General features: G+C 52.8%; 1 protein-coding gene across 5 annotated transcripts in view; it reads right to left on the bottom strand.

Moving 5' to 3' along the window:
* Nucleotides 1-4,639: 4,639 nt before the first annotated feature.
* The window catches only part of LOC109492789, a 408,688-nt gene continuing 393,883 nt past the window's right edge, over nucleotides 4,640-19,444 (bottom strand). For 4 of the 5 annotated variants that reach the window (XR_006587431.1, XR_006587430.1, XR_006587428.1 and 1 more), the window contains exon 4: nucleotides 7,667-9,478. The gene's annotated coding sequence lies outside the window, so the exon portion shown is untranslated. Of the gene's footprint in view, nucleotides 6,353-7,666; nucleotides 9,479-19,444 lie in introns of those variants that run through there. The other variant, XM_045040859.1, reaches the window with a different exon arrangement.

The raw sequence follows: 19,444 nt of genomic DNA, 5'->3' as shown, positions 1-19,444 counted from the left end.
AGGCCGCTTCGCTGGAAGGACTGAGCCACGCTGTAACTGTCTCTGGTCTCTGGTGGCATCCTGGGCGCATCCCCTTCATCACTCGCTTGTCCTTGCTTCAGTAATTAGGACGTCACCCCGACCTCCCTCCACTCCACCAGGTCAACACACGGACACAGCAGGATGCGGCTCTGAGCGTGTCCACCTCCCTCGGCCCAGGCCTGTCCTCACACCAAGGGCTGGGGAAATGCTAGGGAACGGGGAAACACAGGCATCAGCCCTGCCTCCTTATTATAAAAAACTTCAGAAAGAAAGTTTGATTTTAAAACCCCTAAGTGTTGGGGCACCTGGGTGGCTCAGTCAGTTGAGCGTCCGACCTCGGCTCAGGTCATGATCTCACTGTTCATGAGTTCGAGCCCCGCGTCGGGCTCTGTGCTGACAGCTCAGAGCCTGGAGCCTGCTTTGGGTTCCGCGTCTCCCTCTCTCTCTGCTCCTCCCCTGCTCACACGCTGTCTTTCTCTCTCAAAAATAAATAAAGACTAAAAAAAATACTTTAAAACCCCTAAGTGCTAACAAGTTAATCATGTGTTATATTTGCAAAGAACTTTTCCCCAAATGGCTTTGTACTTACCGACGCACACAGGCATGCACACAGACAGGCACACACGAACTCATACACACACGCATGTACCTACACACACACCTCTCCGGGTCTATGACACATGGAACCAGCCACACACCAGACCCCTGAAAACACCACCTGATGGCAGGAACACAGACGTCAGCAACATCGGTCAGGGTGTGGTGAGCAAACTCAACAGGACGGTCACATCTTCTCATGAGGAAGTGGGTTCTTTCTTCCCAGCTGTACTGAGATGTAAGCGACACGTAACACTGTGTATTTGAGGTACGTGCACTTGGTACACTCATCTATTGTAATCAGATCCCCACTATAGTGTTAGGTAACACCTCCATCGTGTCATGTAATTACCATTTCTTTCTTTTTAATGTGTATCTATTTATTTTGAGAGAGAGAGAGTGCACAAGCAGAGGGAGGGGCAGAGAGAGAGGGAGAGAGAGGATCCCAAACAGGCTCTGCACTGTCAGCATGGAGCCCGACGTGGGGCTTGAACCCACAAACTGTGAGATCACAACCTGAGCCGGAAGTCAAGAGTCAGATGTTTAACCGACTGAGTCCCCCAGGCACCGCCCCATTTCTTTCTTGTGGTGGGAACAGTTAAGATCTCTCTTAGCCACTTTCAAGTGTGTAATACCATATTAACCACAGTCCCCACACTGCACAGTAGACGCCCAGAACATGTTAATCTTATAACTGGAAGTTCGCAGCCTTTGACCAACATCTTCTTCCACCCCCTCCCCCCAAGTCCCTGGGAACCACCGGTCTACTCTTTGCTTCTCTGAGTTTGGCTTTCTTAGATTTTACCTATAAGATCGCACAGTATTTGTCTCTCTCTGTCTGATTTCTCTAAGTGAATTCTTTGTATAACCTTGTTCCTAACCCACAGGTCAAGTTGGCCGATGGGCCCTTGTAAGGGAGGAGAAAACCTTTTTCCTTCTCCCTTTCTAGATTCACTGGCCAAGGCCTACAAGCTAGACTAATAAAAGATTTACCAGAGAAACCAAACAGTGCTGTATTAACGTGTACGTCCCGCACCCACCTTACAGAACCCAGGGATGCGTGACAAAGGGGGCTTCGAACTGGGCTTGTCTGGCACCTTAACAGAAGAACTTGCAGACAAGTGACAACACAAAGGAAAAGGGCTTTAGGCTCTAGGGCTTTAGGGGTGAGTAGCAAACTGGGAGGAGGCTTGTGGGGGAGAGTGCTGGCAGATGAGGGTAGTTGGAGGTGGGATTGCAAGGACCCCACCTGGGGGGGGGGTGATGAGGCTCCTGGTAACGGGGGCTGGCAGCCTCACAAGGCACACGCTCTGCTCTCAGGTCAGGGTGGGCAGAGAGCTCGTTCTGTGTCTGCTGTTTTTCAATTGTCTTCAGCTTCAAATACGCCAGTGTCATATTTTGGGGAGGCATGTTCTGAACCTCTTCACCCTATAAAGGAGGGGATCAGGTCCCTGGAACACAAACGGGTCCGGGGCATCCCAGGCGCTCACTCTTAGTGCGAGCTGAGCACCGGGGTCCTTGGCACGTGCGATGGGCATCGAGAATTCTCAGTGCAAAGAGTGGTGGCCTCAAACAGACCCTCCCTCACATCTTACTACCTGGGAGAGTCCTTGTGTGCGTGTTGGGCTTTTCCTAGCAGCTACAACATAAATGCAGCTGAATTATGTGGTTGAAGCCACTGTGTGTCAAGAGAGTATCATTTGAAAGTGAGTATCGTCTTGAAAAAAAAGAATCTGATCAATTGGTAAACAAACAAAAAAAAGAACCCACCATTGTGAAATTGGCTACCCCAGAGGATAAAGTTTCCAAGTGTCTATTTAAAGCCTCATATATAGCTTCAAATGGTTATTTAGTTGGAAAAAAAAAAAAACAAAACAACTTCACAGGCCTTTCATGTGAAATGCTATTGTTGTAGCCAGCGGTCGGTCGGCGATCCTCTCTTCAGAGCTGGCTCAGCAGGTACGAGATAGCAGTTAGCGATCGATCGATCGCATTGACGCCTGCGAAGCAGCAGGTAGTAATACCCCTGCATTTGTACCTTGTGCTTAAATAATTGCACCTTCAAGAAGGATTTTCTTCCCACACACTAGGGTGTTGCCAATAGCCCAAGAAGATCTCTTGCTGGGGTGCGGCCCCTCACCCAGCTTCCTGCAAAGTCACTGGAAACGCACTTTCTGCTCCAGATGCCGGAGTGAGGCCCAAACCCACATGGACGGAGCTCACTACGCCGACAGAGGACAGAGAACTAAAAGAAAGCAAGATGAAAGGAGAGAAGAGGTCTCGATTGGCTTGCACATAATGTCAGTTTCTACCTTATGTTTATTCTCATCCCTGATGTCAACAAACACACTGGAATGGTAATTTTTTTTTTTAATTTTTTTTTCAACGTTTATTTATTTTTGGGACAGAGAGAGACAGAGCATGAATGGGGGAGGGGCAGAGAGAGAGGGAGACACAGAATCGGAAACAGGCTCCAGGCTCTGAGCCATCAGCCCAGAGCCCGACGCGGGGCTCGAACTCACGGACCACGAGATCGTGACCTGGCTGAAGTCGGACGCTTAACCGACTGCGCCACCCAGGCGCCCCCGGAATGGCAATTTTCAAGAGGAAAAGCAGAACACGTCCCTTTGTACAAGTGTCAAGACAGGGCAAAGCTCCCCAAATCCGGAAGCAGGGAAGGAGCTGCTGTCTGGGCAAGAGCAGCGTCCACCGCGTGTGGGCTCCCGGCGAGGCCAACTGTCCAGGGCAGATGTGTCTGCGGGCCCGACACTCTGCCAGAGAGCCTCCGCGTCCCCACAGCTCCATCCGGCAGTTGCGGGAATTAGCCCATTTTCGGGAGGACAGAGGCAGAGAGGCTGCCTGCGGCATCTAAATTCATACAGACTTGGGGCGCCCGGGTGGCTCAGTCAGTTGAGTGCCCAACTTCGGCTCAGGTCACGATCTCACTGCTTGTGAGTTTGAGCCCCGCGTCGGGCTCTGTGCGGACAGCGCAGAGCCCGCTTGGATCCTCTGTCCCCCTCTCTCTGCCCTTGCCCTGCTTGCACTCTCTCTCTCTCTCTCTCTCTCTCTCTCTCTCAAAATAAATAAAACATAATAATAATAAATATAATGCAAATAATAAATAAATAATAATAAACCCATGCAGATCTGACCGGGAGGCCCTGCTCAGTCACAGGGGCCACCCCTTTGTCCCAGGGCAGGATGGGAGAAAGCCGCTAGCCGCTCTAGGGCTATCCAGATTCAGTTGGAAATTCCTGCTGGCGAGTGGCTAAAACACACACGTGTGTGTGTGGTCAGAGCTACAGCGGCATTTCCAAGGGAGGGGCGTAGCTTGAACACACTCCCTGGCCTTAAATCCAAGCAGTGACACAGCCACTGGTCCACCACTAGCCCTGCCCTCAGAAGCTCACTCCCGGCTGGCTCTTCCCACCTGCCCATTTCCTTCACAGCATCCTGGCTGCGTCCGGCTCCCCAGGCATCAGCAGCCCTGACAGTCAGCTCTGCCAACACATCCCAAAGGAAACGCCTTTTTAAGGCGTCCTTACATTTCGTCTGCTTTGCTCGATCTTTAACCAGAACTTTTTTGTTGCTGGGATGATGTATGTGATTCCCCCAAAAAAAGGCAAAACCTCTTCGCCCGACTCCCTTAGAAAGCACTCCTTCCCTCCCTTCCCCTCCCTGCTCTCCTCTTCCCGCCCTCTCTTCCCCTCCCCTCCTTCTCTCCTCCTCCTCTTTCCTCCCCTCCCTTCACCCCCTTGCCCTCTCAGCATGGCTCTGTCCCAGTAACCGCTCGCTCGGGTGAATTTCCTGTAGATCCACCTTTCTCTGGCCCCCTTTTCCTAGAAAGTGCCTCCTTTAGAGGCCAGGCGGGTGTGACGAAGCAGACATATCTGATGCCGACTGCCTACCAGGCAACAGACAGCTTTGCCCACACGTCCCCTAAATCCCAGAGTATGTTGTTCCATGTGTTAGAGGCGGGCAGTCTCACCCTGTTCAGACTGTGGAATTTGACGCATGCGCCGACTTTTTTAAAAAACAACTTTATTGAGGCATAAACAACACACCATAAAATTCAAGCATTTTAAGCAGACACTTCAATAATTTTTAGCAAATTTTGCCACGTTGTGCAAACATCATCACGATCCAGTTTTAGAACGTCTCCATCACCCCAGCAAGAGCCCTCATGCACATTTATAGCTAATCCCCGTTCCGGCCCCCGGCCCCAGGCAACCAGTGACCTACTTGTGGCTCTACAGATATGCTTTTACTGGACGTCTCATGTCAAGGAGATCATATAGTATGTCGTCTTTCACTGGGTGTAATATTAACAAGATTCACCCATGTTATAGCGTGTGTGTGTGTGTGTGAGGGAGAGAGAGAGAGAGAGAGAGAGAGAGAGCATTCTCCTCTGTATGCACACTCTGACTTCTCGTCTGGTTCCCTGCTGGTTGGGGCCATCTGTCCAGTAGACATCAGATATGAATCCATACCTCAAGGGTAGTGAATTGAATACCAGTCCTTGCCATCTGGTAAACCGTGGCTTACAGGGTTACTGCCTTAAAGCCTTATTCTTACATCTCCGCCATCTTCGGTATGATGCTCTCCCTTCTCCAGCTAGTTCAGCCCCTCTGCACACACAAACATGGATTGGGAACGGACATCAGATCGCTCCTCAAGCTGTTCCACGTTGATGGTAATGGCGACGCTTCCCACTAAGAACTCAGCACTCAATGGTTTCCTGCCTCCACTGCTCTCCGGAGAGCCAACCACATGCGGTGGCGGGGGGCACGGGGGGGGCCCTTGGCCCGGCAATGTCAAACACCACCACCTCAAGCAGAGTGAGGGAAGAGGGACGGCAAGTCCAAAGATAGCGTATCTGTATTTGCATGGGGTACCTGTGGGGTACCATGCACTGACACATGTGTCTGATGAGAAAGGAGCCAGGAGTCCGTGTTGAATAAAATGAGGACAATTATTAGAAATAAATCTCAGTCCACTGCAAATGGTCCCTTGGAAACCGCTGCACCCACATGGAAAGGAATAGAAAGTTCTGAGGTAGGCGGGCAGCCCAGGGATCGATTCACAGTGTTGGCTGCTCCAGAGTTAGCTCACCAGCCTCAGCCTGTTTCTAGAAAGACGATGGTCACAATGACCACGAGCCCGTGTCCTCAAGGGCAAAGAGGACAAGGCACAGCCATGGGCTCACGAGAGCCCACATGACACCCACGGGGCAGGAGGACATTCAAACAGGAAGGCTGACAGGTCTTGTGCGCTCCTGGTCACCCATTAGTGCTTGGTTCCACTTGTCCCCGCTGCCCAGGAGGTTAGGAAGTTTCTGGAACAGCATGCCTGGGCTGCAGAGACTGTGGGGCAGGGGAGAGCACACGCTGGCTGCGGGACCCTTGGGGCATTCTCCCAGCATGCTCTGCTTCCCCCAGTGCACTTTTCTGCACCTGTGGAGGCTCCGTGGACGTTAGGTCTGCTCCAGCAACGGGTGGTTTTGGAGCAAAAGCAGCCCCTGAGCCCGAGGACTTGGGAGGGGGGGAGGCAGAGGACAGAACAAGGAGATTCTGAGGGTCCAGGGCACAAAGTGTGGGTGGCATCCCAGAATCCTGCCCACGGAGGGATGACCGGAAGCGGTCAGGAGCCAGTTCAGAAGACCTGATGGTGGGGCAGGTTCAATCCTGCCATACGCACAGTCCAGGCTGCCCACAGGGACGCTTCACGGAGAACGCTGTACAGAGGTGGGGGAAGAAGGGACACACGTCAGAATTAACTCTGGAGAGGAAACATCCAGTCCAGGTCACTGAGACGCAGGAATGCCGGCCCCTTCCTTTCCCTGGAGGCAGGTGACTGGCTCTCTCTGGGAGCCCGTCCCTGCTCGGTCAGCGTGAGTCGCACGGCTGGCCCCTCGCCGTGTGCACAGCTCTCAGACAGGACTCGTTGACACAGGGGAATTTGGGGGATAAAGCTGTTCTGTGGTGGATACACGACTTTGTACATTCGTCGAACACAGAGCCTGCGCAGCCGGTAGAGTGAATCTTAATATAAACTACAGACTCCGGTGAATAATAGGGTGTTGGTATGGTTATCAATCGTAACAAATGTGCACGATATTAACAACAGGGGAAACTGCGCGGGAGTGGGGTGGGTCCATGGAACTCTGTGTCCTATCTGCTCAATTACTCTGTAAATCTAAAACCATACCAAAATAATTAAGACTCACTTATAAAAAAATTAATATTTTTAAAATGCCTCTTCCATTGCCTGCGGGAGGGAGATCTTCCAGCCTGGATTCCGGGGTCCAGAGAGAAGGAGCAGGTGTAGGGAGTTTCCGACATTTTCCCAGCGCCCCTTCTCGATGTGCAGGCACTTTGAAATTATTGTCTCTTTCTGCTTCCTTGTGGCCACGGGTGGATGGGTTACTTAGACAGTAAAACAGAAACACCCACGCAGGGTTCAAATTATAACCGCTCTGGGGTAGACAAGCCGCTGTTTCTGAACCAACCCAAGTGCAGGTGGTACATCTTCTAATTGGTCTGACCCTGACGGCAAGTCAAGTGCTACCTGAGAAGAAACTGTGTCTTAGGGCACCCTGAATGTCTTTTCCGGAAGACTAAGGCACAAACTCCTGGTGCTTTCCAGCATTACCATGCTGGCCACAAATAGGGTCTGTTATACCATTAGAGGGCATCCCCGCCGATCCGATCGCTGTTACCTTGCGGACAGAGCCGGTGATTAGCCAGAGTAAACACAACAGAAGATACTGACACTGCAGTTGAGGGGCAGAGCCTCACGCCCAGTTGTATGTGTGCTTTGGGTGGGGGGAGGCACAGCTGCCATCTCCTGCCACCTGCTCCCCACCTGCTCCCCACCGCTTCCCACCCTCCTCCCATCCCCATCCATCCCATCCTCTCCACCCCCAGCCCCTCCCCCTCCTAGCCCCCTCCCCACCCTTTTCCACCCCATCCTCTCCCATCCCATCCCCTCTCTGCCCCTCCCCATCCCTCTCCCATCCCACCCGCTCCCCACCCCTTCCCATCCCCCTCCCATCCTATGCTCATCCTTAGGGCCTCCTTAAACGCTCCTGATGCTGCAGTGGAGAATAATTGCATAAGGAATGCCACCATTTCCAGCTCCCTTCTGCGCGTCATCTGGCTTGCTCCTCAAATATCTCAGGGACGGCTCCCGTCATTATCTCCCCAAGACAGATAAGGAAACGTGGCTTGGAAAATCACCTGCCCAAGGCTTCAGAGAGGAGGAGGCAAGATGGGCCCGGGCTCACCCAGTCTGGCTCAAAGCTGACCCTCCTCCCTCCTTCCTGCATCCCTGGATCCCTCGCTGCCAGGTTCTCCGCCTGCATCAGCACAGGACGCCCTGGGTGCTGTGCGGTCCTACCTCGTTCACTTACCCAAGAAAGGGGGCTGCAGGGCATGACCCTGCCTGTCTCTCCTTGACCTGGGGGCTCCGGAGGAAAATAAATGAAAGGGGTTGGCAGTTCGCCCTGACCGTCTCCCAGCCCCAACCGCACCTGTGCCGATGCTGCTTCCTCTGCTCCGCCTGTGACACAAGGGCCAGGCCAAGCCACAGAGAGCAGCTGAGTGTCCCCCGGGGCGCTGGTCTTCTAAGTTGCCGGAAGAGTAAAGTTCAGATCTCGCTTCTACTTCTTGCTGATCGAGGGTATTAACACTTCACTCACCACCTGCCCTCAGGAAAGTCTCCTCAGCGCTGGGGCTCTGTCCTGTCCACGTGCCCTGAAGGGCCCCCTGATGGCCCCGAGGCCCCCTGCGATGACCGAATACTCCTCACTATCCCTGTGCGGCTCAGTGCTCTGGGCATGGCACCCTGAGTGGAAGGTCTCTGTTCCCAAACCCCTCGGTGACTCTCCACCACACTCCTTTCCCTCTCCTGGCTGGCCAGAAAGAAGATTACCATGGCAACCTTGGAACCGGTGTGTGTTGCGGGAGGCAGGGCCACGACAGCCTGGTCCCTGAGCGAAGCATGGCCCAGCGCCGCCCAGCCAGCCCGTCTGCCCACTGCCCCTGGGTGAGTCAGAAGCCAGCTTCTCAGGAGCCCGAGCCATCTCATACTTTGGAGACTCTTGGCTCTGGGGCTTGCCGACCTCCATGGTACATAGTGCTCCACCGTGTTTCTGGAAACAGGCATGAATTCAAGCCAAGGGGGCAGAACAGAGCCTGCGACACAGCTGTCCTTCCCTCCCTCCCACACCCACCCCCGGCTCCTGTTCTTCCTGCTGCCCTGTTCATGGCTGTATCTAAGCTTGGGTTCCCTGGGGACAATGACGGATGCTGCTGGGCCAAGATCAATGCGCGGGAGGGCTTGGAGCAAGAGAGATCAAAGTCTCCCTGAAGGAAGTACATGCACTGCTTTCTAGGGATGAGAGGAGGGGGCTGGGAGGCTTCTGACTTGAGGATACTCACGTGTCAGGTGGGGGAGGGGCAGGACTCAAAGTAGAACTGGGTCCGTGGAGGCCCTGGAAAAGGGCCACCAGGGGACAGATGCCCACGGCCCTGCCCAAGCCCGGTCCCGAAGCAAAAGCACTGTGGGGCCCTGCCGGCCACGGCCAGGACCACACCTGCGATGTGTAGGGATGTGATTCGAGAGGGGACGGTTTGCACAATGCTCTGGGTTGCCCAAGACTCGTGGGAAACAGCACGCTCTTCAAAAAACGAAGACGCCTTCTCCAAATGACTGACCCACCCATCGGTCAGGCAGAACCAGGAGCTCAAAGCGACGTCCTGACCTGGAAGTCAGGTGCACCTTACCTGCACAGGTGAGAGTGTGGTGCCATAGGCACCCCTGCCGTCTGCCTCCGGGGTGTCCCCGCCACCCAGGAGACCTGAGGAGGAAAGAGGGGAGAGAGAGAGAGGTAGAGAAGGAGGGACAGAGGGAGAGAGGGGACACAGGTGGGAACGGCCGTGCGGATTGGCCGATATAGCAGCAATGGCTCCCGCTCAGGGCTCAGAGGCGGAGCATCACCCTCTGCCTCAGCTCCGCTGAACTCGGGACCAACAGCCAGTAACTCACGACTTCTCCGTGCCTCAGTTTAGGAGAAGTCACAGGACACCCAGACCACGCCGAACGCCCCGGTGTCTCTGTGCAGCAATTAAACCATCCCACAGCACTAGCTTCAATGCTGAGGAGGAAACAAGAAACAGCCTTTTGTTTTGACATCATTTTCAAGTGTTCATAGTTACCAAAAAGAAAGCCACAACCAACCATGACCCACACGGCAAGCAGCCCAGGCGGATAACAAAGTTGTGCGAGTGTCACGGTAATAAGGCCGTCCCTGCAGGCGGGCGAGGGGCACCGGGTGGGCAGACAGCAGCTGGGGTGCCCATGGAGGGCAGAGCCCGTTTGTATTTTCTCTATCTTGGGGAAAAGTGTGATTTTTTTTTTAACATTGCTATAAACATAAGAAAACAAAACCGCCTGCTGTTTTAAACCTCTGTAGCAGACTACTAATGCTTCCCTGGATCAGACTTGAGGGAAAAGTGACTCCCGGCCACCCAAATGAGCCCTGGCTGTGTCCACTACTGATCGGCTGTGCCTCGTTCCCCTGCAAAACTCAGGGGACACCTGGGCTGTCGGGTGGGGGGGGGGGAGGAGGGTGGGCCGACCCGTGACCCTGATTCCGCCTCAAGTCAGAAGGCCATGGGGGCCAGAAGATGCTCCTCAGGGAGACTGCCTGGCCTCCCTGTCCAGGCTGACCCCGGGCCCCCTGCCTCTCCCTCCGGTCACTGGCCACCAGGGAAGTGTCCTGGCTCGTGTAAACCATGCTTCTCTCGGCCTGTATGAGCGCTCACAGCCGAGGTCTGATCAGGAAAGTCGAGTCACATCACGTGATGTTCTCCAGGTGCAGACTGGCTCACATGGCCATGGGGGGGGGGGGGCAGGGCAGAGGAGTATACGTCAGGGAAGCACCCACCAGAGCTCACCTGAGAACCGTTGTCCCCAAGTCCCCAGGCCCAGCTGTCGCCAGATCCAGCTGGCGCCCCGCAGAGCACCCCCAGGAACCTCTCGGGACCTCGTCTGCCGCTGCCCTCCACCAGCTGTGCGTGCACCTGCTGCCACGGTGAGGAAACACGGGCAGCTCCTCCCGGCCCTGCGGGAACGGCCCTCCCTGGCGGGCTGTCACCAGGACCACTGGGGGAAGGGGGTCCCGGGAAGTGCAGCTTCGGGGGCCACCGAAAGGAGTAGGGCTGGCCCTGCCACGGGGATGGTGGACAGAGAAGCATGTGGTAGTTCCTGAGCACGTGTGACACTTGAACCTGATACAGAACCAAATTAAACTTGCCCAGGAAGGGACGGGGAAGCGCAGAGATCGTGGCCTCTAACTGCACCCCCCACCCAGGATAATGTATCTCCTTGTCTCAAAAGTACATTTCTCCCCCACTAGGTGGATTTCGTTCACACTTCTTCAGAACCTGATTAAGACAAGAAGGTTGTAAAGACGTCTGGAGGGAGGGGGCTTCTCCAAGCAACAACCTCCCATGATGGTTAAAAATGGCTGGTCTCTAGAAACACAAAAACACAAGTGGAAAACATAATGAAAAGTGCACTACTTTATAAGAGACATGCAGCACTTAAAATTCAGTACATATTTCATCAGGGCCTTTATCCTAAGGACACAGGATGAACGGGCCGTGTGGCGCAGGGAGAGCTCGTGGCCCACGCACCCCGCTGCATCTCATTAGCAGGAAGAGGGGCCCCTGGGGCGGACTGATGAGTCCCTGGGCTCCCAGAGAGGCGGGCCCGATGCCCTGAAACAGTTTTGCCAAGAAAGCCGATTTTACTCGGAGGTGGCCAGGCCAGCTTCCATCCCCTTCCGGCCCTGACCGTGCACAGTGCTGTTTCTGACCTTTCAAAGACTTCTCCCTCTGGGGTAAAAACAACATCCCGGGAGGCCTGCATTCGTGGCCGTGTCCAGAATCCGTTAATGGACGATGCCCCTGTGGGAACAGCGTTCGTGCTCAGTTTGGAGCACGATCGATCCCAGCATGCATGCGTGTGCGACCTGGGAACGCACACGCGTGAAGGCTTCTTGTGTGTCCCCGTGTGCGGCCCGGGTGCTTCCCCAGCCTGGCTGCCGCGGCGCCCTCAGCCACTAGGGGTGCTGAATCACACACCCTGCGACACGCCAGCTCTGCAGGCGGATGGAGCCTCACGGTTTCCTGAGAATGGATAAAGACACACGGGAAGGCAGGAGAGGACCCTTGCCAACAACGGAGCCCTGAGGGCCCACAGGCAAGGTTCTCAGTGAGGCAGACTTGGAGATGAGCTGCCCAGGGGCTGGGACAGTGTGATCAGTAGGCAGCCCAGCAGGTCTCAAATGCCCAAGGCCTGCCTCGGCCCCCTTGACCCGGTCATGTCCTTAGCCATGGCCACGCTGAGTAATTACCGATGAGTAACTGAGGATGGGGTGTAAAAACCAAGCCATTCGTGCCCGAACGTTACCTCTGCTGGGGCCCATGGGGTCTCCCGAGGGTCTTCCCAGTAAGCGCCCTGCACAGTGACCGTCTCAGAGTCATCTGCCCCGAAAGCCCAACTAGTGACACCTGCTCAGCCCCACCCTCCCTCTCTTCCTGTTTTTCCGCACCCGCTTAGCTCCCCTATTTCCCTGCCTTGCTATAAAGCATGGGGTTTCGCTTCAGCTGTCCCCGGGAGGCCCTCGTCCCCCTGCAGGCCCCACATTGTTCCCCTGAAGCCCTGTCTGCTGTGGCGCCTGTGGCCCTGTGTTACTCCTCCTCATTCTCTCTGGACATTGGTGACCACCTCGTTGACATAAAATGCCCCCAGCCTTGCCATGGCCCCCACGCTGGGGCTCTTTGTTCCTCCCGATCTGCTGCCCTGTGTCCCCGGTAGTCTCTGCTTCCTCTCTCACCCCCTTGGTGGGCAGGGGCCCTTTGACTCAGTCCTACTCTGCAGGATGTCCTCCAGGGCCTCACTCATCACACGCTGTGACGACTGAGCTTGTCCCCTTAACCCTGGCACCTGCCACAGACCAAGCATGGCACACATATAAGGGTATCCATTCTGAAACATACAAATCTCTGAAGTCTATGCTTAAAAACATGTCAGAAACAAGAGACCTTTTAACTTTAAGACATTGATCTCTGCTGATGACATTTTTAGATGCCAGGATACTTTGGAGACGAAGAGACGCTTGGATGGGGACCATCCCTTTGGCATCACCTAGTCTGGCAGGAACACGGTCTGACCCTGATACATTTGTTTGCCATTAAAACAAAGTCCCAGATATGGTGACCTTAAGACCACCTATTTTTAGCCCTGAAGGCATCCTAAAATTTGCAGTCTGTACTTTGAGTTCTGCTTCACCTACGGTATTCAAGATGCATCACATCAGACACATCTGAGCCTCTTAACAATAGGGCCCATCTATCTGATGGAGGGTGAGCATAAGGAATTAAAAGATGCCAGGGGAAAAGGTCCTTAGAAATCATCTCGAGTAGGTGATGTGACACCCGTGGAGTGGAACTCACGATGACACCCTGATGTACGCATAGGCTTCTACTCCACTGAGCCAGGTAATCAGATCAGCACTGACGACAATATCACATCGTACATTCAAAGCCGACAGTGATCTGGGGAAGCAGGAAAATCCAATAGTTGATAAACGGCCATGATTACGTCTATCGATGTCTTCCAGGAAACTTTATCTGACATGATTGTTTTTAAATATGAAACTGAACAAAGAATCCGTTTCCACCAGAAGTGGAAAGTTTGAGTTCCACGCTAGATAAAAACACCCTTTTATAGGAACAGAGTCATCTCTGTAAAGAAAAGTGGGGATAATTCTCCTGAGCAGTCATCAGGAGAAGAAGCCATTAAGTGTTATTGAAACTTAGGGTATCCCCTCTAGCAACAAGTCATTAGTCTGACGAATGTCAAGTGCTAATCTAGAACTAATGGGATTTAATTTTATGAATTGTTTTCATAAATATTAGAAAACATCTTGAGAGAGGCATACTGTATTATACATCTGTGTACATGATGAATGCATGCAAATGACCGGGCCCAGCTCCTGAATAATTCATCACCATCATTTTATTTACATAGGAAAATGATACTTGATTTGTTTGGCAGATTTTAAGCTACAGTTTCTGCCGGTAAACTGAGCCCCTAGTGTGCAGGCAAAGGCACAGAGCAGTGGGAGGTACTCGGGAGAGGAGGCGGCAGCCTTTATCCCCCAAATTCCCTGATTCTTCAGAAAGCAAATGCATGTTTGATCCGGTCTATTTTTAAGAGTCTCGCCTCTGTGATGGTACTTGCATATCTGCTTTCAAAGGAAACATCCCCCCTTTCTGTGCCTCTTTCATCCTGTTTATGAGTGCCCTCTGCTTGTTCTTTTTTAAAAAAGGTTTCTCATTCCCCTATTCCTGTTGCCTTGAGAAACCAAACAAGAGGACAGAAAGGTGAAGAAATTGGAGGTCGTCCTAGGAGGGCACCTGTGGGCTCCCGGGAGACCCCGGGCTCCCCTCCTATGACTCCTGGCCATTTGAAGAGAATGTGGGGGCAGAGTGGGTGGGGTGCTTTGGCACATGGTGAGCGGTGCCCTGTAGGGACCGGCGTCCCTGTGGATGCCCACTGCTCAAGTCATTTCCACCAGCTCCCCTCCTTCAGGTGGGCTCTTGGGAAGGGTTTCTCCTGTGGCACGTTCTGTAGCTCTGCTCTCACATCGTCACCGTGCCCAGGGGCTGCTGACCCCCCTGCCAGCACTGGACCCCCAGCTGAGTGAAAGAGTCCAGACAGAACGTGCAGAGAACCCCAGAGACAGGGCTCTAGGGGGGACAGTTCCCGGGGGGTGGCCGTGACCCGTACATGCTGCTGGACGCAGTCACCTCCTTGTCATTCCTCTGCCCTTTATTCTGTATTCTTGACAGTCTTCCCCAGGCAGAGAACCCACACGTCTGCGGGGGAGGCACTCGGAGCCTGGGGCGCCCGGACCCAGAGGTCTTTCTAGAGCCCCATCTTGTTTACTCCCTTCGCCCATCTTTCCTTCGCAGAACTCAGGTCCCTCGACAACCCCTGTCCAGCTTCTCAGTCCTCTGCGCCACCTCTCGGGCACAGTGTGGGCTGGGGGTGAGGATGTGGCTCTGACCCTCGAAGACGGTGGTCAGGCCCCTAATGCGGGGAGCGCTGTGACCGCGGTGTGTCCTCGGACCCCACCCCTCCTGAGCACCAGGCACCTGAGCCTCTCCGCCCTCCGCCGCTGCACCTGCAGATGAGCCCCTGGGGGATCTCCGCCAGGGCGGCCCCCAACCCAACTGGAAGGGCGGGAACGTGCGCTCCAGGGCCCACGCGGGGCTGGGGGCTTCATGGGCTGCACCCTGGTGCGCCTCCGGCCCCGACCCACCTCCCTTCGCCTGGACGTGTCCCACTGTCACCTGGATCCTCATCCCACAGCCTCGTTACGGGGACCCCTGACCAGGAGTGCAAACGGGAAATTCCCTCTTCCTCTGGGGAGGCCGCCCCTCGCGTGTGGCCTGGGGACCCCGCGGAGGAGGGCATGGCTGGTGATGCGGAGCGCACGCATGGACTCCCACTCTGCTCGTCTGGAAAAAGCACAGTCGCAGGATAACCTGTGTCATAGGGTGGCTCTGTCGAGAGGCACGAAAGGAGTTACTATCTGACGTGCTGAGTGCAGGGCGTGCACTGTTTAATGCTTATTAAACAGAAGTATATACACGCGTGTGTAAACTCTCTTCCCCAGCTTCCAACTTTGACCCATTTGTGCCCAGGAGACCCAGTCTTCATGGAATCCCTGTGCTGTCTCAGCTATGTGTGAGGCTGGGGTCCGCAGGAGGACCCAGTGCCGTAAGCCCAGCGGGACCTCGGGAGCTGGCACACGAGGTCCCCTCTCCTTTTGGAGCTCAGCACATTCTGCAGGCCTCAGGTAAGTCTGGGTCAGCTGAGCGGTTCCGTGGCCACAGGGGGCCTGCCGGGCTACCTCTCAAAGCCTCACGTTCTGCTGTGAGTGCTCATAGAGCACGTCCACGTCCTACGAAACCAAAGGGAAGCTGGAGGCTTGCTTTGCCAACGAGGGCCACCCCTCAGCCGGACCCTCCAGAAGTGTGGAGGTCACATCATTCATCATACCATTCCCGGCAAGGTCCGGATGCGGAAATGCCCAAGCAGGTGACATCCCCAATCACAGAGCTGGTGCTTGGCAGCGACCGAGGGCGAGGGACTTTGGCCTGAAACATTTGACTGGAATCCACTGTCAAAGATCATCATGCCTCCAGCAGGAACGTGGCGGCGGCAGCCAGAAAGCATGTTAGTTTCTTGATAAAACAATTAGGGGAAACAGCTAGACAGCAGATCAGCTCATCAATTAGCCCATCCCACAGCCCAGACACCACATGAGATTGAATAAAACATATTGATCATTTTGTTGTTGATCCACAGGACTGTGGGAAGTAAGCCTGGGGTTTCAGACTCATTAAACCCACCTCATCTCAAACGTTTTCCTTCAGGTTGATCCGAGAAGCATTTTTTTTTTTTCCTGCTTTTGGCTCCCACTGTTGGAATTTTAGATATTTGCATATTTGTAGGGTATTAATACCATGGATGAGGCTGTCAATTTCTCCCCTTACCTCTTTAACTTCTTTGTGCCAAGATGGCTGTGTGGAATCCCTCACTGGACTGCATTTTTATTTCTAGTCCTAATAATACCAGGAAAATATTTAGAAGTTTCACAAGCCAAAAAGAAGTCTTTCCTAGGAGTCATTGTTTTTGAATAGCTCCCGGAAAATAAATCTGTCTCTGAAATGAGACATCAACAAAGCATAATATTACTTTCAACACATTGACCTGAAATGTTTCATCTCCCAGGGGAGACGTAAATATCTGTGGAGGCTCATTAACCCCTTCTCTTTTCTGAGAAACCTCACACAGACTGGTGGTAGTTCTGGAAGAATACACCGTATTTTACCATGAAATTAATGACAGGATTAAGTCACATAAAGAAAGGACTAATCCATGAGCATTGTGAGGCCCCCAGAATGGCCTCCACATTTCCTCCGATGTGACCTTAATATACCTTTAATCAACACTTCCTTGAAGCACGAAAGGTAGAATTTCTTGAAGATCCTGGTATGGGCAGTAGTTAATGTCTTACTTTAGACTCAGTCACTCAACCCAACCCTTGTTTGGAGAAGAGTGGATGTGAGTCATTATCAGTTAACACAAGAGCATGAAAAGCAAAGACCATTCGAGCCCCACGTGTGAAACCAGTATGTGCTTCGCATGGCGGGCACCCCTAGGTGCCCTTGGAATTGCTTTAGAACAGCACGCACAGAGGCACCGTGCAGTCTCCGTTCCCTTCCAACCCAAGTGTCCGGCAAGATGGAGTCCTCAGGTCTATGACCCGGTTCTTGCTACAGCTCTCTCCACCTGCGGTTCTCTACCTGCACAGGTACATGCCGTGTCCTCCTTCCCACCTGGGAGAAGGAATTGTTTAAAATAGCCCTGGACAGAAAAGCTCGCCTCCACATCTTGAGATAAAGGCCATCTGTCTTCAGTCATGCAGCAAATATGTGAGAAGCACACCAATGCTATGAGGGTAAACAGTCTCTGGGAAAAAATAATAATGTGTGTGTGGTGTTGGTCAACATTTGTTGTGTAAATGTTCCCGGTGCATTCTATCTCCACCAAGCAACACAACATCAGTGGACACGGGGTTGGGGAAAGATGTGTAGAATCCACTCCAATGAGCCAGTACAAGCCCAGCCCAGCCCAGCATTGAAAACACCCGCTCTCGTGTGACACGGCATGAGATGGTGACACTGCAAAGACACGTGGCTCTGGTCCACGTCCTGGAGGAGCTCACGACGTAGCCGGGAACACAGCACATGTGTGAAAGCCGCTCTCCTCCTGTCTGACAGCATCTAAATTATTTCCGAGAGGAATTCTCCCCTGGATGTTACGGAAAGCCTCTCCAGAGGACGGGGGTCGCTATGCTTTTGACAGAATTGCACGACACAAATAAATAAACTGCAAAATCAGACAGCAAAAATAGCTACAGTAAAGGCAATGCCAGTCTGCATCCCAGTAGGTTATCCCACAACTTTCATAATTACCCTTTTTAAAGAATTTAACAGATTTATAACTTGTGTGAAAAATAAATGCTCGAAAACAGCCCTGGTAACTCCGTGACAGAAAAAACAAAAGGGGTGACTCATTCTAACAAAAATTAAGACAGAAATCCATGTCCGGGAATGGTAGACAAGGGTAACAACTCCCCCTCTGAGAACTATAAAAGTTGGGTAGAGAGAGAAAGGAGCCAGGGGGATCCACAGGGACAAGTGACAGAGGTGGTCATAGATAAGGCTTTGACCCTCGGGAAGAAGTTTGAGCTATTTTCCAAAGAGAATTTTCCACTAAGTTGTTCTGATCATCACAGAGAAGAGATGGAAAGGGGCTATTTGGTCTCAACACCATAAGAGGCATTGAACATGAGCCCTCGCACTTAGAAGGAAAGCCCGTGGAGGGTGGTGATAGCAGGGTAGTCTTTTCTGACAGAGGTGGATGGAGGAAACCACAGAAATAGGAAAATAGAAACTAAAGGAAAAGTATCTTGAAAAGACTTAAAACACTCCTTGACTCTTAATGAAAATCGCTGCATAGACCACAGGTGGTGAGTCAATAGTCCTCATGCATCTTTTGAGGCCTGGAGCCTTTTGCTTCCCGAGACCTGACTTTATGAAGACTGAGATAGCGGTACGTGCCTGTAGCTCCAGATATTGCCTCTGTCACCGTGGAAGCCTGTCCAACGGAACCCCGCATCCGTCAAGCAGATGGAGCTGATAATCGGCATCCAAGGGAAGGGGTGGCCGCCTGCACTGCAGGATGATTTGTGTAGATTGTCGGATTTTAATGAGGAGTGGAAGTGTTGCACTAAATCACCGGCTCTCATGACCTCCCCAGAAAAGCCATTTGTTCCGTAATTATGTAATACCCATATATCTGTCACAAGAAGGCAGTGAGTTTACTATTTTAAATTAAATTTTATTAGTGCTAGGAACGTGCACTGGCCAAGCTAACCATCCACATGCCATACCTCCATTCTGAGTGGGTATTTCACAGCAAAGAAGCCCTCTTCCAGAAGTAGATGTCTTTTTTTTTTCCTTTGCTTCGCTTTGAATTGAAAATGCAATTGCAACAAAGTGGAGAGAGGCACCATTTCATACAGCTGAATTTTGGACGTGGACGCTCCATGTCACATTTTCCAAGCCCTTTACACCCCAAGCCGAGCCGCTCCCCTCCCCCACCCGGCGAGATGGGCAGGGTGTTTGCTCATGTTCACACATCATCCTGGAAGACAGCAAGCCTCAGCATGGACAAGGGCACTTGGGGTCATACCAGACAGGTGATGTGTCCTGACAGGTCTAAAGTTATAGGATATTTGGCTGAAGAGTGCATTACTTCCTCCATATGTATTTTACGGTCTTCAAAAATTCATGCTCCCACCAAAGGAAAGACCAGAGTGTCTTTTGCTTTATCAATGCTCCGTGCTCTGTTCAATAAATATCCTCATGCCTCCCAGCCTGCACAACTCTTACCTCACCCAAGACGGGTAGTGTCCCACAGAGATCAGGGATGGGGTGGGGTGTCTGCAGAACACTGTGTAAGTTGGGATCTGGCCAGAAAAAGTCTAGGCCCTCTAAATAGACAGAATCTGATAGAATTGCTGCGTTGGTAATGGAAAAATGAAAAGATGACCGGGGAAAGCAGAAAATAGCCCCTTAGGAGCCACTCACACCCCAGGGGCTGAAGGGCCAGG

The sequence above is a fragment of the Felis catus genome, chromosome D2 (genome assembly GCF_018350175.1).
Source record: "Felis catus isolate Fca126 chromosome D2, F.catus_Fca126_mat1.0, whole genome shotgun sequence".
NCBI classification, from domain to species: Eukaryota; Metazoa; Chordata; class Mammalia; order Carnivora; family Felidae; genus Felis; species Felis catus.
The sequence above is the reverse complement of the archived record's forward strand: the minus strand, read 5'-3'. Positions and strand labels throughout refer to the sequence as shown.